The sequence below is a fragment of the Macrobrachium rosenbergii genome, chromosome 54 (assembly GCF_040412425.1).
Source record: "Macrobrachium rosenbergii isolate ZJJX-2024 chromosome 54, ASM4041242v1, whole genome shotgun sequence".
In the NCBI taxonomy this organism is placed as follows: Eukaryota; Metazoa; Arthropoda; class Malacostraca; order Decapoda; family Palaemonidae; genus Macrobrachium; species Macrobrachium rosenbergii.
Genome location: NC_089794.1, coordinates 50,049,582 through 50,070,165, shown reverse-complemented (window position 1 = coordinate 50,070,165; position 20,584 = coordinate 50,049,582).

Sequence of the window (20,584 nt, the reverse complement as noted above, 5' to 3'; positions counted from 1 at the left end):
TTCTACTTATAGATAGTATCGATATAGGTTTTCAGTGTTGTTTTTATTGAGGCAATAAAAATTTTATTAATAATTAACATAAATTATTATCGAAATTCATGTAAATTCTGATAAAAAAATAGTGTTATAGGGGATTTATTGTTGCAGGTTAATCATGCATCTGACAATGCCTGGAAGAAAACTTGGAGTGCTTAGGTGAAAAATGATCATTTCCCCATTAGGCACCTGAAGGAAAACCTGACAGAACTGGTAAAAATGAAAATTTCCTTCAATTTGTCTGTGTTTGATGTCTGTCACAGGAATATGGGTTTGATTTTAATTTTTAAGCTTTCTGGGGTCACATAGGGACACACACCAAATTTTATCTAGTTATGTCAAGCAGTTTGGATTTCTGTGGCACACAAAACATACAAACATTCATTATGAGCGTATATATATATATATATATATATATATATATATATATATATATATATATATATATATATATATATATATATATATATATATATATATACGACTGAACACTCTAAAGGTAACAGTGATCCCCTTAAAACTTACTTATCACTTGAAAAAAAATCAAACTAAGTTTTATCAAGATTATTATGTGAGGTATTAAAATTTACTAGAGAAAAGGGGCATCACTCCATCAAACATCTATAATTGTTTCCCCTGGTCTTAATTCACTTCAGTAAAACTAGAGGAGAACAAAACATGTTTATCACTTTGCCTTATGCACACACAATTAACCCTATTCACTGGTGGTCAACAAATGAAACACCTTGTTTAATAATTTTAAATGATAATCATTTTTAACTTCAAAATTTATAATTAGAATTCACAATCTGAAAAATTTACCATTGCTTGAAATCAACACAAGACTTTAATTAATTCTTACACAAGATTAATTCACACAACTTTGATTTATCTAGAAATTACATTAACTAAGCAAAACTTAAACTTTTAAGAATTACTCAAGATTTGAAAAGGAAATCTTAACAAATGAAACTCAAATCAAGTATGCAATATTCAAGCTTCAAAAATGTTAAGTGTTAAGTCAATAAATGTTAATTCACCAACACAGAAGTTTGGGTAAAGCTAAGGAATTGCAAACACAAGAACACACAAAAAATGCACAAGACAAAAACACAAAAAATGCAGAAAACAAGAACACGCAAAAAATGCACAAAAGATTTATCAAAAATAATTTCACTAAGGCAAAATCTCCTTGGTACTCTTATTTTACCAAAGTAATTATAAGCAAAAATCCACTTTACCTTTCACAGGCTTGTGAGGACCGTTGTAAAATTCACAAAAACACACTTCCTATGAGGTACCTGTTACACTTCTAATACACTTTTCCTATGATCAGATGTTAAAAAAAGAGAATATTACGCCTAGTGACCACACAATTTGTTATAAATTTTACTTTCTTCTGAAGGAAGAGAGGGATAAGAGAGGGAGAGAGAGACCAACCAACTCCATCAGGGTCTCTTTCAACAATGAAAGCCTCTCAGATTTTACTTTAAAAAAAATCTCTCTTGCCCTGAGCCATTCTGGGAACCTGACACTCAAGAGGGGGGCGGCATTTCCTTTGGGTCAAAGAGGGTTCTTTAGCCTGTCAGCACCCATCTCTCCTGTCTTAACACTTGTTCAAACAACAAGCCTTTAGACCAACCACTGTTATCTTAACCTGTCATCCCATATCTCTTTTTAATGACAGTTCAAGTAGATAAGGAAACAAACTTTCTCTTACCCTTACCCTGGTCAACAAATATTATCTAGACCTGTTACTTCATCTCCCTTTTTGATGACAGCTTAAGTGGTTTGGGGACTTCCTTCAAAACAGAGCGGGTTACCCTGGTTGAACACCTGACACCTGAATAAACATTAGCCTACCCAGCTGTGCAGACATGATCCTTACAGAAAAGTGTATCTTATCTCTAAAATCACAGTCAAACTAACCTTTTTAAGATCTGACACTTCGTATTTCAATAAACAGTATTACTACACAACACATGATAAATATAATAGAAAGCATATTAAATTTGCAAAAATTTACATATTATAAGCGCATATCATTATAATATATATATATATATATATATATATATATATATATATATATATATATATATATATAAATTTAAATATGCATATGTATATGAATATATATATATATATATATATATATATATATATATATATATATATATATATATATATATATATATGGAAGGGTGTGTGTGTGTGTGTGTGTGTGTGTGTGTGTGTGTGTGTGTGTGTGTGTGTGTGTGTGTCTGAGGATCCTAGGATGGGATCCTGGTATGAGAGTGAGCATGATTTTCGACAAGACTTGGCAGCAATTAGTAAGTCATTTGAACAACAGTTCCGTAAATTAGAGAGATGCTAACGTTTGCTAATTATCGAGACTATAATAGGGATCCTGGGAAAGAAGTGATCTTGCGATGAATGTGCTTTTAGGTAATGTCAGTGATTTAAGAAACGCATAGTCAGTAGCAGTGATTTCAGAAATGCTTAGACAACATTACTGGCCCGTGAGAAGCTGTATCGTTCGAACAGCATTGGTGGAGATTCGAAAAATGCTTAGTTGACATGACTGACCGAGAGAAGGATGTCAGTAATCTTAAAGATAAACCAACCACGATGAGTCAGCAGTTGGATCGAAGGTGACGGGGAATGTATGAATCCACATATGATGAATTCACCTGTATGAAGCAAGAATAATGTATACTGTACGACGTGCATAAAAGAGAGACTCGGGGGAGAAAGGGCAGAGAGGGTAAGGCATGAAACACTGTCAAGATTTATAGTGTCGTTCTCTCTCAAAACTGGAGGCGACTCCCGTAGACTTCAGTGAGCTCTCATAATCACTAGACTTCAGCAAAACCAAATTCCATAGTAGCTATCTTGAATGGAAAGTACCATAAGTGAAAATATGGAACGGAACTTAATCTTTTTCTTCATTTGCCCACCACTTCTAAGTGAAAGCGACCTTAGTGTTCCTGCAGTAGAGAATTCCATGTAAGACTTAGAAGTGAACCCACACGCTACTTATCCGTTTGCTACCTTAGTATGGTAACTCCATAACAGAGTTAGTATAAATTTTGATGTGAAGCGTGGGATGCTTTCTACTACAAGATACATTCTACTAAAAGAAGTGAATTTACTTAATGGTGGCATACTGGTTAAATCTTCTGCCTCAAGACGTATATGATGAGTCTTTCTAGTTCAAAACGTGAATGAAGAATTTGTTTGCCTTCGTTATATCATGACTACGGAGAGACTCATGGTGATGAACTCCGAACTTTGCCTCTGATATATCAACAGATATTATCCAGTCTTTAACGACAGCAATATAGAATCGCACCGGTACGAGAATTAACTAAGAGAGAGAGAGAGAGAGAGAGAGAGAGAGAGAGAGAGAGAAAGAGAGAGAGAGAGAGAGAGAGGACAGTTTTTTCAAGATAAAGGAAAACCCAACAAACAAGAAAGGAAGACACCTACGTAACAGTGCAAGGATTTAAGAAGACTTTATAAGGAAAACAAAAAAAGTGTTTTGAAGAACTGGAAAGGACAACATCGTGACTCAGAAAACAACAACGCGACTCCTTGTGAGAACCAACACATTTGAGAACCAGTTCGATTAAATAAAAGTAAGAATATATATGTGAAGAAAGGCATACACGAATACACGCGCACATTTACAAACCTTCAAATATTTATGAATTAACCCTTTGATTTCGGTTGTAACGTATACGACGCATTTAATAAACTGGCCCGGAACACTGTTGTGTCGTATACGAGCACCGGTAATTTCCTTTTATGTGAAGGACTGATGATTGAAATACTGGCCTCTTTTTCTTGATATGGTAACAGTCTGTCAGTTGCCATACAGTGAATTCATATAAATTCACGTGTTTCCTAAAATTCATTAGTCTTCATCAAGATGTCACAGGAGGAGGGGTCAAGGGTACGACATCCTCGAGTTGACCGCCGGCAGATCGAGAGAAGAGCTCTCGACGAGGATAACTATTTTATAGACCTTCTCGACTCATTTTCTGGATATGAAAATGAATCGGATTTAGAAGGAAATGAAATGGATAATTAGGGTCCTGGTACAAGAGACAGTGATGAAATATCAACCGACAGTGAAAATGACGAAAATCTGCCACCTACAAATGAAAGCCAAGGTGTCAAAGAAGGCGGAGACAGCGAAGTGACCCAGGTGATGAGTGGGAGTGGGCTGCCAGCAATTTCCAGCCCAGAGATTTCATATTTGACAGCAGTGGCAGTGGCATTACGTCGAAATGTAATGTGAATGAAAATTCAAAGGAAGTAGACTATTTTTTTTAATTTTTCGACAACGAATTTATGGGGCTGATTGCTGAAGAGACAAACCGTTATCAGAGATTCCTTGTTGATACGCTAGGAGATGCAGTGCCAAAGTATTTGCGAAAATTTGCTCAGGTTACTGTGGAGGAAATGATACGGTTCCTTTGTGTGATTATGATCATGTCGCATATAAGTAAACATCGCATCGTAGATTACTGGACTACGCTTGAGACATTCGAGACAAAAGGAGTGAGAAGGCTGATGGCAAGGGACAGATTTCTTCAAATTCTACGGGTTCTACATTTCGTTGATAATTCAGGAAACAAGCCCAGATAATAAACTAAAAAAAATTAAACCCATGCTCGACAGTGTGCGTAGAAAATTCCGGGAAAAATTTCAACCTTTCCAGGATTTATGCATAGATGAAAGTTTAATGTTATGGAAGGGAAGGCTAAGTTTCAAGCAGTACATTCCAGATAAAAGAAGTCGATTTGGAGTGAAAATATTTGAACTTTGTGATGCCAAAACGGATTATATTGTCGATTTTATAATCTATACTGGAAAAGATACAGAGATATTGGTAGATGAGGATCTAGGGGTATCTGGTTCTGTGGTAAAAACATTTATGGCCTCGCATCTCGGAAAACATCACATCCTGTATTTCGATAATTGGTATTGCAGCCCAAAACTGCTCAAGTATTTGGGCGACAACGAAACAGGAGCATGTGGAACAGTCCGGAAAAATAGGAAATTTATGCCTAAATTTCTGATGTGAACAAATCTGAGATTTCGTCTCAAAACTGCAATGGAATATTAGGTTTAAAATGGCAGGATAACAGGACAGTGTATATGTTATCTTCAGTACATGAAAATATAATGGTAGACTGTGAAAAAAGGTGTCGACCAGGGGAATTTGTGCAAAAACCTGCATGCGTTGTTGACTATAATAAGAAAATGCGGATTGTGGACAAGAACGACATGCTTATTAGTTCTGTGAAGTGTATCCGTAAAACCACGAGATGGTACATAAAACTATTTTTCCGTCTGCTTGATATGATACTAGTAAACTGTCATCACTTGCATGGATTTGTTACTGGCAAAGAAAGGGTCATATTTACAGTTTTCTAAGTCAGTCGTTCTGCAGTTGATTGAAAGGTACCCTCCAGCACCTAACAAGATAATTACCCGCACCGTAATAACGCAGCCAAGGCGGCTAACAGAAAGACACTTTCCTGATCCAGTTCCCTCAACAGAAAAACAACTGCGACCTAGACTAAGATGTCGTGTGTGCTCGCATACATCCCGTAGGCCCAAGAAAGGCCAGCAGACATATTTCATGTGTAAAGACTGCAATGTAGGACTATGTGTCGCTCCTTGTTTCAGAGAATACCACACACTTCTGAATTACTAGAATTCTGTCGTAAAATTTTTGTCAAGATTATTATGTTCAGCTTATTAAATATTCAGATTCATAACCATTTTGTTATTCACATTGTTTGATTTCATTCAACTTATGTCATAAAAAGCTTCTTCCAATCATATTGAGTCTTATGTGTTTATACATTTTCTGATTTTGTTTTTTATCTACAGCAAAAAGATTTTTGTAAAAATAAATGTTGAAATTCATCCGTATTATAATTTTCTTCATCAAATTATGGCTTTAGTCTTTAGAGAGAGAGAGAGAGAGAGAGAGAGAGAGAGAGAGAGAGAGAGAGAGAGAGAGAGAGTAAATTACTATTTTGCGTTTAATGTTCCTTTTCTGTCCTTTGAAGACTGGATATCATAAAATATAAAATGAGTCGGATGTAATGTAAATCTGATAATCATGGTATTGATGATTTATGATATATGAGAATAATAATAACAATATAATAACCGTTACCATGAGATTAATGAATATAGACAATGTTGTTGTTATTATTATTATTATTATTATTATTATTATTATTATTATTATTATTATTATTATTATTCAGAAGGTGAACCCTATCCATATGAAACAAGCCCACAGGGTCCTCTAACTAACATTAAGAAATTGTGTTCATTCAGAGTGAAATAACAGAAGGTAGTAGGAAATACAGAAAGAGGAGATCAGTTATTAGAAAACAGATGTACTAACAATAAATAAATAAAAATGTAAACAAAGTATTAAATACAAGATGTATTGCATAAGGGTAGTAATGCATTACATTCACTTGAACTTTTGAAGTTCCGTTTGCAACACATCCTCAGTAAAAGGCTGTTCCACAGTCGTAAGGCGTGAGGAATAAAGGTCCCTGGAACTGAAAGTTCGAAGGCGAGGTACATTTACTGCACATTGATGCTGCTGTTCAGCGAATCTGGTTGCTCTCGACAGCAACAGGGGATCAGGGATCAACTGAGAATGTGAAAGATATGTCAAAATACAACTTATGAAAAAGTGACAAACAAGAGACCATCCGTCTATAGTCCAAGGCATAGCTGCCAAAGAAACCTTCCACCTCGAACCACTCTAAAAGATATAAATCTCTGGCAGAAGCAGACATCTCCCGGAGAACAGTATCCTAGTAAAGGAAGGACAAATTACCTAAAAAATGTTGCACTGATTTAATCACTCATATAAGTATATGAGGACTTAAGAACAATACCCAACTTTCATGCGGCATTTGCTGACATTTTCATTAGATGTTTCTCAAAAAATAAGATGTAAGTAAACAGGTACCACTAGAATAGTTGAAGGAAAAGAAAAATATCTGTAGAAAATTATAACAGAATAAAATGATCTACAAAACCCTACAACTTCCCCGAATATTGGTTCAAAAACAATTGAACAAATTCCAAAATGTTAGTGATTAAATATATATATATATATATATATATATATATATATATATATATATAAATATATATATATATATATATATATATATATATATATATATATATATCTATATATATATATATATATATATATATATATATATATATATATATATATATATATATATATATATATATATATATTTTTATATATTTCATATAAAACAGTTGGAAATCAATAATCATTTTTGTAACAGGAATTTATCCAATTTTTATTTTTTTATAGGGTAGGTGTGAGTATGTGTTTGTATTTTACATACACACACACACAAACATATATACATATATATATACACTCATATATATGTAATTAATTGTATATATATTACACATGAAAACACACACACATATATATATATATATATATATATATATATATATATATATATATATATATATATATATATATATATATATATATATATATATATATATATATATATATATATATAACTGAATCACCAGAATATGGAACGTGATGAATATATAAATAAAGACAATTCCACGAAGGAAAGAGAAGCAACAGAGTATTGCAAGGCTTTGAGACTTGTATTTTTGTCCTTTACTTAGCAGACTCGTTTTTCTCTTTCCTTGAGGCATTGCCTTCATATATATATATATATATATATATATTATATATATATATATATATATATATATATATATATATATAAGTACTCACACATGTATATATAGTCAATTATATATATATATATATATATATATATATATATATATATATATATATATATATATATATATATATATATATATATATATATATATATATATATATATATATATATATATATATATATATATATATATATATATATATATTATATATATATATATATACATATATATATATATACATACATATAGTATACATACATACATATAGTATATATATACATACACATACACACACCACACAATTACACATTTTGATCAGCAATGTGATTTATAATATTGATCCCTAGTGAATGTGGCGAGGTGGCAATTGTGTTTACATGTCACATGCAAGTGTGACAGACGACGCGCGTAGGTGGCATTTCAGATGCACGTGTCCTGTTGACAGAAATGAACTGCTTTGTTTTCAGCCGCTGTACCCTCCACCTTTGTCGAATTTGGTGGGCGTGACCGTTGGAATATTAGCTTGAAAATGGGCCCCGGGATTATCCCAAGCCCCGGCAGTCTCAATTCCTTGTTTCATTGACAAATGCGGATTCTGGAACCTCCTTTTTACTTGCGGCTAATACGATTTCCATTCAAGGAGGTTGTTTCCACTTTCCCCTGACTTTTGACCGCCATCGTCAATCAAACATTGAATTGGAATCTGTCCGAAGGACAAGGATAATCAGGCCCTATTCCCAGGTAGTATTCCAGCGTTCAGGGCCACCAAACTCAACACAGGTGGAAGGTAAGCAAGAGCAGAAAACAACGACCGGTCATTTCCATCAAAAAGATTCCGGCATCTCACGTACCACCCACGTCTCAGCCATGGAAATACGATTGTCACCTTCCAAATGTCCATATTCGCTAGTGTCCAAAAATGTATTGTTGTGTCGTGTAATCATTGTTGCCGTTGTCATGGATTCATATATATATATATATATATATATATATATATATATATATATATATATATATATATATATATATATATATATATATATATATATAGATGCAGTAATGTGTGTGTGTTTGTACATATACTGTATGTATGTATGTAGGTGATATTGAGATGCACGTGCTTTGACAGAAATGACCTGCTTTGTTTTCAACTCGCTGTACCTTCCACTTTGTCGAATTTGGTTGGCGTGACCGTTGGAATAATTGCCGATTTTGGAATATTCCTTTATTACTGGCAGCTTATTTATTTGTGTTGTTACATTAATTGCATAATATCTATATCACGGATCGCTACTATCACAATATTATCATATAAATAAAACAGGTTAATTTGCAGCAAAACAACAAATACAAACGCTATTACAATGATTGTTTACGATTTCGTGCGTCTGGTAGCATGCTACGGGTGACTACCGTTTGAAAACCTCCGGATTGTGGTAAGTGTGAGGTCTCATCTCGGCCGTAATCAAAGGGCTAATGAAAATTAAAATAATTAATAATTTCCCATATTTTGGTAATCATAGAATCAACTAAAAACGATTATTAAATAAAATTATCTAAAAATGAAAAAAATCCCGTAGGGTGGGTCTGCCCAGACCCAACTTGCACCAGATAGGGTTAAGAGGCTGGCCAGTCTTGGAGGCCTTTGGGCCTCATCCTTGAAGTTCTTGGGCCCTCTCCAGGCCTGCTTCCCCAGCCTGGCAGGATACCTGCCTTCCTCCGAGAAGCAGCCTCTGGGTCGGACCCTTCCCTTCAAGGCTGCCCTCAAGAGACTGGCCAGACTTGGAGGACTTTGGGTCTCATCCTTGAAGTTCTTGGGCCCTCTCCAGGCCTGCTTTCCCAGCCTGGCAGGATACCTGCCTTCCTCCGAGGAAGCAGCCTCTGGGTCAGACCCTTCCCTTCAAGGCTGCCCTTAAGAGACTGGCCATCCTTGGAGGACTTTGGGCCTCATCCTTGAAGTTCTTGGGCCCTCTCCAGGCCTGCTTCCCCAGCCTGGCAGGATACCTGCCTTCCTCCGAGGAAGCAGCCTCTGGGTCGGACCCATCCCTTCAAGGCTGCCCACCCATCCCTTCAAGGCTGCCCTCAAGAGACTGGCCAGCCTTGGAGGACTTTGGGTCTCATCCTTGAAGTTCTTGGTCCCTCTCCAGGCCCGCTTCCCCAGCCTGGCAGGATACCTGCCTTCCTCCGAGGAAGCAACCTCTGGGTCAGACCCTTCCCTTCAAGGCTATCCTTAAGAGACTGGCCAGCCTAGGAGGACTTTGGGCCTCATCCTTGAAGTTCTTGGACCCTCTCCAGGCCTGCTTCCCCAGCCTGACAGGATACCTGCCTTCCTCCGAGGAAGCAGCCTCTGGGTCGGACCCTTCCCTTCAAGGCTGCCCTCAAGAGACTGGCCATCCTTGAGGACTTTGGGTCTCATCCTTGAAGTTCTTGGGCCCTCTCCAGGCCCCTTCCCCAGCCTGGCAGGATACCTGCCTTCCTCCAGGAAGCAGCCTCTGGGTCAGACCCTTCCCTTCAAGGCTGCCCTTAAGAGACTGGCCATCCTTGGAGGACTTTGGTCCTCATCCTTGAAGTTCTTGGGCCTCTCCAGGCCTGCTTCCCCAGCCTGGCAGGATACCTGCCTTCCTCCGAGGAAGCAGCCTCTGGGTCAGACCCTTCCCTTCAAGGCTGCCCTCAAGAGACTGGCCATCCTTGGAGGACTTTGGGTCTCATCCTTGAAGTTCTTGGGCCCTCTCAGGCCCGCTTCCCCAGCCTGGCAGGATACCTGCCTTCCTCCGAGGAAGCAGCCTCTGGGTCAGACCCCTTCCTTCAAGGCTGCCCTTAAGAGACTGGCCATCCTTGGAGGACTTTGGGCCTCATCCTTGAAGTTCTTGGGCCCTCTCCAGGCCTGCTTCCCCAGCCTGGCAGGATACCTGCCTTCTTCCGAGGAAGCAGCCTCTGGGTCGGACCCTTCCCTTCAAGGCTGCCCTCAAGAGACTGGCCATCCTTGAGGACTTTGGGCCTCATCCTTGAAGTTCTTGGGCCTCTCCAGGCCTGCTTCCCCAGCCTGGCAGGATACCTGCCTTCCTCCGAGGAAGCAGCCTCTGGGTCAGACCCTTCCCTTCAAGGCTGCCCTCAAGAGACTGGCCAGCCTAGGAGGACTTTGGGCCTCATCCTTGAAGTTCTTGGGCCCTCTCCAGGCCTGCTTCCCCAGCCTGACAGGATACCTGCCTTCCTCCGAGGAAGCAGCCTCTGGGTCGGACCCTTCCCTTCAAGGCTGCCCTCAAAGACTGGCAAGCCTTTTAGGCTTTTGGGGCCAATCCTTAAAGGGCTTGGGCCCTTTCCATGGGAAGGGTCAGACCCATAGGCTGCTTCCTTGGAGGAAGGAAGCGGCCTCTGGGTCGGACCCTTCCCCTCACCAATACTCTTTGCTTTCTCTTACCCTACTTTTCAAAACTGACACTTTCTGTCTCCGAAGGCTTCAGACGATTTGAAGCATCTCGGAGATTGTTCTTGGACACTTTGAAGCTCGGCGCATGCGCGAATGGCATTTCTCTCGTCCTTCCAGGAGCCGGAGACTGAAGGATTCCAAAATGTCTTCAAGGAAAATCTCGAAGGTTTTAGATCATTTCAACATCGCGACAACCATTACTTGTTCTTTTTCTGGCACATAAACAGCTTCTTTGCTTTAAGGAGTCGTCTTCTATAAACTTGTGAGATTCCCTCTTACTGACGATATTGATCATCCCTTCGATTCTTCCTTGCTTCTCCGAAAAGTAATTCTGTGAATCCAAAATCTTTGAAGCAGTTTCTAACACCTCAGGTTATCTACTTTATTCTTCGTCAGCATTCTTCAGTATACCTCCACGCCGATGTCGTCTCTTTTTGTTCCTTTCTTTCTTATTTCGAGCGAAGAACTGCTCCAAGCGGTAATTTTGGGCATCCAAAATCCCTCTCAATCAGCTTAGAAAACACCTCAAGTTCTCTACCTTTTTATTTCGTATAAATTCTTCAGTTCCTCCGTTCCACTGTCTTCCTCTCTTCTTGATTATTTCCTTCCTTATTTCGAATGAAGAGCTTGCGTCCGTGAGTGACAATACGACTGTAGAGGTGCCGAATAATCGCAGAAGGCGGGAACCTCGACTTCATACTGCTCCGCGAAGTAGTCCATATTTTCAGCAGTAAACAATTACAGACTGAAGCTATCTGCCATTCTCGTGATGTACTTTTTCCTCTTGAAAATCTCTTTTAGTCGATCTGCTTCGTCATCCAGTTCATTTTAACCATAAACTTCGCCTTCTTTGCTCACATGCTGTCTCTGAAGGCTTCAAGACGTCTTCCTGGAGGATCCCTGAGATGGCCACTGTAGTCCTTGGTGTCAGTGCACCTATTGAGTGATGGCGCTATACGCATGAGCGGAAAAATTCTAAAACGACTGCAGGAAAAACACGAAGATATTACGGCGCCAGGCGACAATGATTCTTTCTTGCAGCAGAAGGTATGAAATTTTCTTGAAAGCTTTATTGCCACGAAAACATCAATATTTAAAAAAAAAAGAAATTAAAAATTTAGTGAAAAATCATCATCGTATCCTTTTCTCTCGTGAAAATTTGGGAGAAATATATATATATATATATATATATATATATATATATATATATATATATATATATATATATATATATATATATATATATATATATATATATATATATATATATATATATATATATATATATATATATATATATATATATATATATATATATATATATATATATATATATATATATATATATATATATATATATATATATATATATATATATATATATATATATATATATATATATATATATATTATATATATATATATATATATATATATATATATATATATATATATATATATATATATATATATATATATATATATATATATATATATATATATATATATATATATATATATATATATATATATATATATATATATATATATATATATATATATATATATATATATATATATATATATATATATATATATATATATATATATATATATATATATATATATATATATATATATATATATATATATATATATATATATATATATATATATATATATATATATATATATATATATATATATATATATATATATATATATATATATATATATATATATATATATATATATATATATATATATATATATATATATATATATATATATATATATATATATATATATATATATATATATATATATATATATATATATATATATATATATATATATATATATATATATATATATATATATATATATATATATATATATATATATATATATATATATATATATATATATATATATATATATATATATATATATATATATATATATATATATATATATATATATATATATATATATATATATATATATATATATATATATATATATATATATATATATATATATATATATATAGTATATATATATATATATATATATATATATATATATATATATATATATATATATATATATATATATATATATGTATATCTATATATATTTATATATCTATATATATGTATATATATACATATAGATAGATAGATAGATATATCTCTCCCGACGACGAGGGAAAAGGATACGATGATGATGATTTTCGCTACATTTACATTTATTTCTTTAAAAAAATGCTATTTTCGTGGCAATAAAGCTTTCTAGAAAATTTCACCCCAGGGGAGGACAAGATCAACTTGGAAATTATTATTATAGATAGATACATATACATAAATATATGTATATATATATATATATATATACATATATTTATATATATATATATATATATATATATATATATATATATATATATATATATGTGTGTGTGTGTGTGTGTGTGTGTGTGTGTGTGTGTGTGTGTATACACTGGTTTGTGCGTCTGTGTGCGTTAATTTTTCCCAATAGTTAAAAATAAGGTGGTCTCAAGAATTTCTGTTTCCTGAAATGGTCATCACTAGCGCCCAGTAAACCAGTCAGCTTCGGGAGAAAAGTGACCTCTTTTGTTTTAACAAGGCTTCTCCATTGCCATTGATCACCTTATTAAGGGAGAGAGAGAGAGAGAGAGAGAGAGAGAGAGAGAGAGATGGCTGCCTCCAGCAAGGAATGATTAAGTTTTTTCGCATAGCAGAGTAAGTTATAAATATATAGTTTTTTTATGGTACCAGCATCAAATTATAATAGTAGATTTTTGAAGGATACAGAGTAGTTTAAATCGCTTGTCTTATTTAAAGAAAAATTCTTCTTCGGAAAAGAAATAAGTTTTAGAGTCTTCAAGAACACTATTAAAGACGCACGGAAAACTTTTCCAATATTCCTGGAAAACCTGTCTACCATATACCTTGGAGGCTTGTATTTCAAGTCAATGGTCCCTGTATGCTTGTCCCGTATGAATTGGATTCATATTCTAAAAAAAAAAATAATATTAATAAAAAAATACTCATAGTAGCATGAGTCTTAAAATGAAGTAGCAAATCCACAGTTGTATATTTATCTTTAAATATATGTACATATACATAACTGTGGAATTGCTTCTCCCAATAATAATAATCCAATAATAATAATAATAATAATAATAATAATAATAATAATAATAATAATAATAATAATAATACTGAGATAATATTAAGCAAACTTTTACTGATGAAGATGCAATTTTTAATAATTTTAGTAGGACATTTTTAAACAACTTTTAGAGCTGGCTGTGCTGGACGACCTTTGCCTTCAGTTTGTATAAACAAACTGAAGGGATGGCCATGGGATCACCACTTGGTCCAATTTTTGCTAACATCTTCATGTGCTCCTGGAGGAGCGCATAATAGAAGAATGTCCCATTAGGTTCCGCCCTCTATTTTATCGAAGATATGTTGACGACACGTTCTCCTATTTCGTCATGAATGTCATGCAGAGTCCTTTCTGGAGTTCGTCATCCGACAACATCCAAACATAAGGTTCGCTATGGAGAAGGAGGTAAATAACAAACTCCCTTCCTTGATCTTATTATTTCCAGAGGTGACTCAGGTTTTACACAGGTGTGTATAGAAAAATACATTTACTGGTTTGGGAATTAATTTTTTATAGTTCGTGTTTCTTTCATTTGAAACTGAACTCTAGTTTTTAACCCTCCTCCATAGGGCTTACACCCACTCGTCAAACTGGAAGAGTTTCCACGATGAGATATCCTTTTTAGTGAAATATTTCAATAATAATTGTTTTCCATCACGACTTTTTTTCAGATCCCTAAATAAACTGCTACTACAGAAAATGACTCGGCAACACCTGAATCGACTGTGCTGAAACTAAAGATGTATGCAAGTTTCCCTTTCGTGCATGATGATACTTTTAGGAGAAAATGCACAGCCATTATTCAAAAAAGAGTTTTCCAGCTTTAAACCTGAAAATCATCCCGAAAAATCCCTTTACAATAGGGTCTCTGTTCAGAGTCAAAGACCGGCTCAGTCCTCTGTTTTCGTCCAGCGTTGTTTACAAGTACACTTGCCCGGGATGTGATCACGGGATATACATATGTGGGATGCACGAGGAGGCTGTTGAAGGTCCGCATAGATTCCCACAGGGGCATAAGTCATAGAACAGGTAGCAGGTTATCTAATCTGAGCAATCAAATATACGAAATCATTCAAAATTATGTAAAACTTATATTGACAGCAAGGATTTTTCCATCCTAGGCCGAGTGCAGAACAACAACGACTTAACCATCCTAGAATCCATAATTATCAGGAAGACTGTGCCGTCGTTAAATACTCAATCGTCCTCAGTGAAATTGTTTATAGCCTAGTTTGGGCAACTGGTTTTCCTCACTCTGTTTGTACTTATTTATGTTAGTCTTGTTCTTTCTTTCATATAGGTAGGTTGTTTTAAGATTTTAGTGAACTCCTTTTACTCATTATTGACTTGTCTTGGAATGAGGTGTTTTGTTTTAAATATTTTTACTACATAAAGAGCTGTTGCCATTGCATTAATTTGTTATTGATGTTCGCAAATTATATTATATTTTATAGCCTTGAAAATGCGACTTGAATTCGTCATGAAACGTCGGCATTGAAAATAAACTGTAGATGATGAGGATGCCTTTCCTACTGCTTCCTTCGTGATGTATATATATATATATATATATATATATATATATATATATATATATATATATATATATATATATATATATATTACTAAAAGGACCTCATTCAAACTGCATGGTATCTATAGATACCATCCAGTTTGAATGAGGTCCTTTTTAGTAATTTAGTTAATGCACAGAACAATTGTGTATGTGATAAAGTTAATATATACGTATGTATACATATATGTGTGTGTTAGTGTATTAACAGATAGTTAGACACACAGATAGATGCATAGATAAAAGAGATATATTATATATATATATATATATATATATATATATACTATATACACATATATATATATATATATATATATATATATATATATATATAGAGATAGATGCATAGATATAAAGATATATATATATATATATATATATATATATATATATATATATATATATATATATATATATATATATATATATATATATATATATATATATATATATATATATATATATATATATATATATATATATATATATATATATATATATATATATATATATATATATATATATATATATATATATATATATATATATATATATATATATATATATATATATATATATATATATATATACATATATACATATATGCATATATATAGTAGGGAGTACGGATAGGAAGAACAGTCAGCTCATCATTGATATATTTATTAATAGGTGCGCTTCAGGATCCCCCATATCCCATCTTTTCTGGCTAAAAGATACAAAAACACTAATTAAAACTGACAACAGAGCTTACAAAATTAAAATGCTTTAAAGATTGAAAAATGACAATGACAAAACAAGAAATAGATTACCTTCAGTAGTAAAGTCCAGAGGATGAAAACTGAATAAGAGTAAACAAGGTTAGCAAGTAAACAAGAAAGGCGGGGGGGTTACTATAGTACGACCGTTTTAGGAAAGACTTTTGCCCCTCTTAAACTGACCATTAACCTTCTGACTTCAAGCTCTCATTGTTTGCGCCTGTTATCAAGCACGTGTACTATAATAGAAAGTTCTGAATGAAGTTTTGTTGTCCCACTTAAATTTTAGATAAAAAAAAAAATTCAATATATGAAAATGATAGATGCAAGAAATTTGGAAACCTAGATGTGCTTTCATTTTCAGTTTTGTTTATTTGGATGCTGTACTGAGCAATGTTCTTGAGTTACGTCATCTACTATAGTTTTTATTACTGTTCCTTTGCTGTTATCGAAGTCATATAATTGTGATATAGTTTTGAGCTTTTGAATTGTTTTCTTTCGTGTATGCCTGATCCGTCTTTACCTCCTTGCTGTATCAGGTTGAATTTTCACTGTGCAGCTATAAAATAGCTCATAATAAATATTCTTTAAATATTGTTACACCCATATATATATATATATATATATATATATATATATATATATATATATATATATATATATATATATACAATATTTAAAGAATATTTATATATGAGCTATTTTATAGCTATTATGACAGCTGAAAATTCAACCTTGATACAGCAAGGAGGTAAAGAGGGATTACGGCATGCAATGAAAGAAAGCAATTCAAAAGCTCAAAACTATATCAATATATATATATATATATATATATATATATATATATATATATATATATATATATATATATATATATATATATATATTACACATTTATACAGTATTAGATTTACCTGTGCTTTTAAAGCACTGTCATATGATACTCATCACTGCTGTGGCATTTCTGTTATATGTAGATTTTTAAAGATATTTCTGCCACTTTCTGTCGAAAAAACAGATCTATATTTCAATTTATTTCAATTTCAGTGTTCAACAGGATATCACACAACAAGGAAAGCAATAAATTTATTTACAATCGAAGTATGAGGAGACATTACTTATGAAGAATCCTCGTCAGAGGATGCTACATCGATAACAAAAGAATCTATATATTTATCAATGCAAACATCTCTTGAAGCGTCATCTCTTTTTTATATCTTCGGCATGTCTCACATCATTAGCCCAGTTGTCAGAAGATATGGATTCAATTGCTTCTTTGACCAAAGGAAGCAGGTCTGATTTTTAAATGATTCTTCTTTGCCACGTATGATTTCACCTGCGCCCATATCAGTTCTGTTGCATTATACTGGCAGTGATATGTAGGCAGCCTAACCACTATGTCCATGATCTCTTGCCAGTCTGTCAATCACGTAATCATTTTCTTTACATGAATGTCTTTGCAACTTTACTAATTTTTATTAGCCAGTCTTTAACTTCATCCTTTTGGCAGACATTGTCGGAGGTTTATTAATTCGAACTGAATGATAAGAAGCGTTATCCAACACTATGATGGCAGATGGCCCTATATTGGGAAGAAGCTGGGTTTTAAACCATTTTTCAAACACTGCAGAATTCATCTGAATTTCTAGATTGCGTATCCCTTGTCAGCTGGGTGCTTGATCATTGATAAAAATATTACCCAGAAATGTGGTTAATATTGCAACCAATATTGTGATTGTGTCTACTTACTCTCCAATGTTATTGATGTACAATTAGAAGGAATAAATCATAGGTAAAAATTTTTATTCTTATCTCTCTCTCTCTCTCTCTCTCTCTCTCTCTCTTTTTTTTTTTTTTTGCCCAGCTAGTGGAATAGTAAGCGGAACCATAAAATGATGAACATTCTTTATGATTAGTTTTCTGACGAATATACAAATAATTTTTAACTATAATACACAACTGTGATGTAGCTGTCCTTTACGGATTCAAACAGAATTAGAGAAAATGACAAAAAAAAAAAAAGACTGTCATCCTCAATCAGTGCAGTGCTTATACCTCTGGCAACACTAAACCCCGATATATACAGTAGTACTTATCCTATGTTTATTTATTTGTGTTGTTACATTAATTGCATAATATCTATATCACGGATCGCTACTATCACAATATTATCATATAAATAAAACAGGTTAATTTGCAGCAAAACAACAAATACAAACGCTATTACAATGATTGTTTACGATTTCGTGCGTCTGGTAGCATGCTACGGGTGACTACCGCCTGAAAACCCTCCGGATTGTGGTAAGTGTGAGGTCTCATCTCGGCCGTAATCAAAGGGTTAAGTCAAGATCAGCACTGAACTTTGTTATTATTTTCCGCGCAAATTTACTTCACCTAAATTAGTTGGAATAACACAAATCGATATTTCCGCGTCCATAACTATATCCTTTAATTTGTTGAGCATTATTATTTTACTAACCAGTTGTGATGAATTTAATTTGTGATACCTAACTTTTATTTTAATTTTTGTTTTTTTACTGCATTTCGTTTTAAGATTTGTTTATTTGTGTGGTAGTAGTGAATTTTTATTTCTCAATGCCAACTGAATATTTTTTTGTGTTGTTTGTGTTAAGTTATCTCTTCTTTCGATTTATTCGACTAAATTGGATCTATTTATTTACTACTATCTACTAAAATTAGTTTATGCCAATACGTAATACCCGAAGATTAAATGCTTTAAACCCATTAGTTGCAAGGAGCCAAGCCCATAACTTGGCTATGGCAGGAAATACTCAAAATACTGTGGTCACAAATCTAGTTTAATTACTAAAAAGATATCATAAAAATACGAATGAGCAACTTTAAAGTGATACATAAACAAAAGGCTATGATAGAAAGACACCAAGAAGGACTGAAACCGAAAGATTATAAGACTGCAGATGAAGCATACATAAAGAGAGAAGAGAGAAGCGGAATAAATGATAAGCTAGTAACAACGTTTACAGGCCCATGCAGAGTAACCGAAATCCAAGAAACTAAACTGAAGGTAAGAAGAATGAGTATTTCAAACCCATCTACCTGTGCAGATTCATTAGAAGAATTTTGGATACATAAGAGCAAAGTTAAAAGAACGCAAAAAGCTAGTGATACAAAAGAAATTGATAAATGCAATCAAGAAGACTTGCAAGATAAAAAAAAAAGATACACTCTGAGAACAAGAAGAGTTAGATTCCAGTAAATTATTTTATGTTATTATTTATGGTCCATTAATATTCCCAGTATTTGATTTCTTTATTGCCGAGTTTACCTTAATTAGTTGACTTAGTAGTAAGTAAATATTTTTTCATAGTTGCGTATCTTACTTTAACCAGTCGGTTTTGCAGAAAAATTCTGGAGTTGAGGGACGCACCAACTTCAGTATACTTTTCTTTTAACCAAATATGGGAATATTTAGGATCACGTAACTAATAACAATGAAGAAAATTCTGAAATCAAATTAACGTTTCAGGTAATATGCAAGATGAAAATACAAGTATTGATGGTGCTCGCTCTGTAGTTACACTAGTCGAAGCTACTGTAACTACATTGAAAGCGACCTTAGCGTTCCTGCGGAAGAGAATCCCATGTAAGACTTAAAAGAGAACATAACATATAGTATATATATATATATATATATATATATATACACCATATTATCCATTTGCTACCTTAGAATGATAACTTTATAATATACACACACACACGTAAATATATATATATATATATATATATATATAT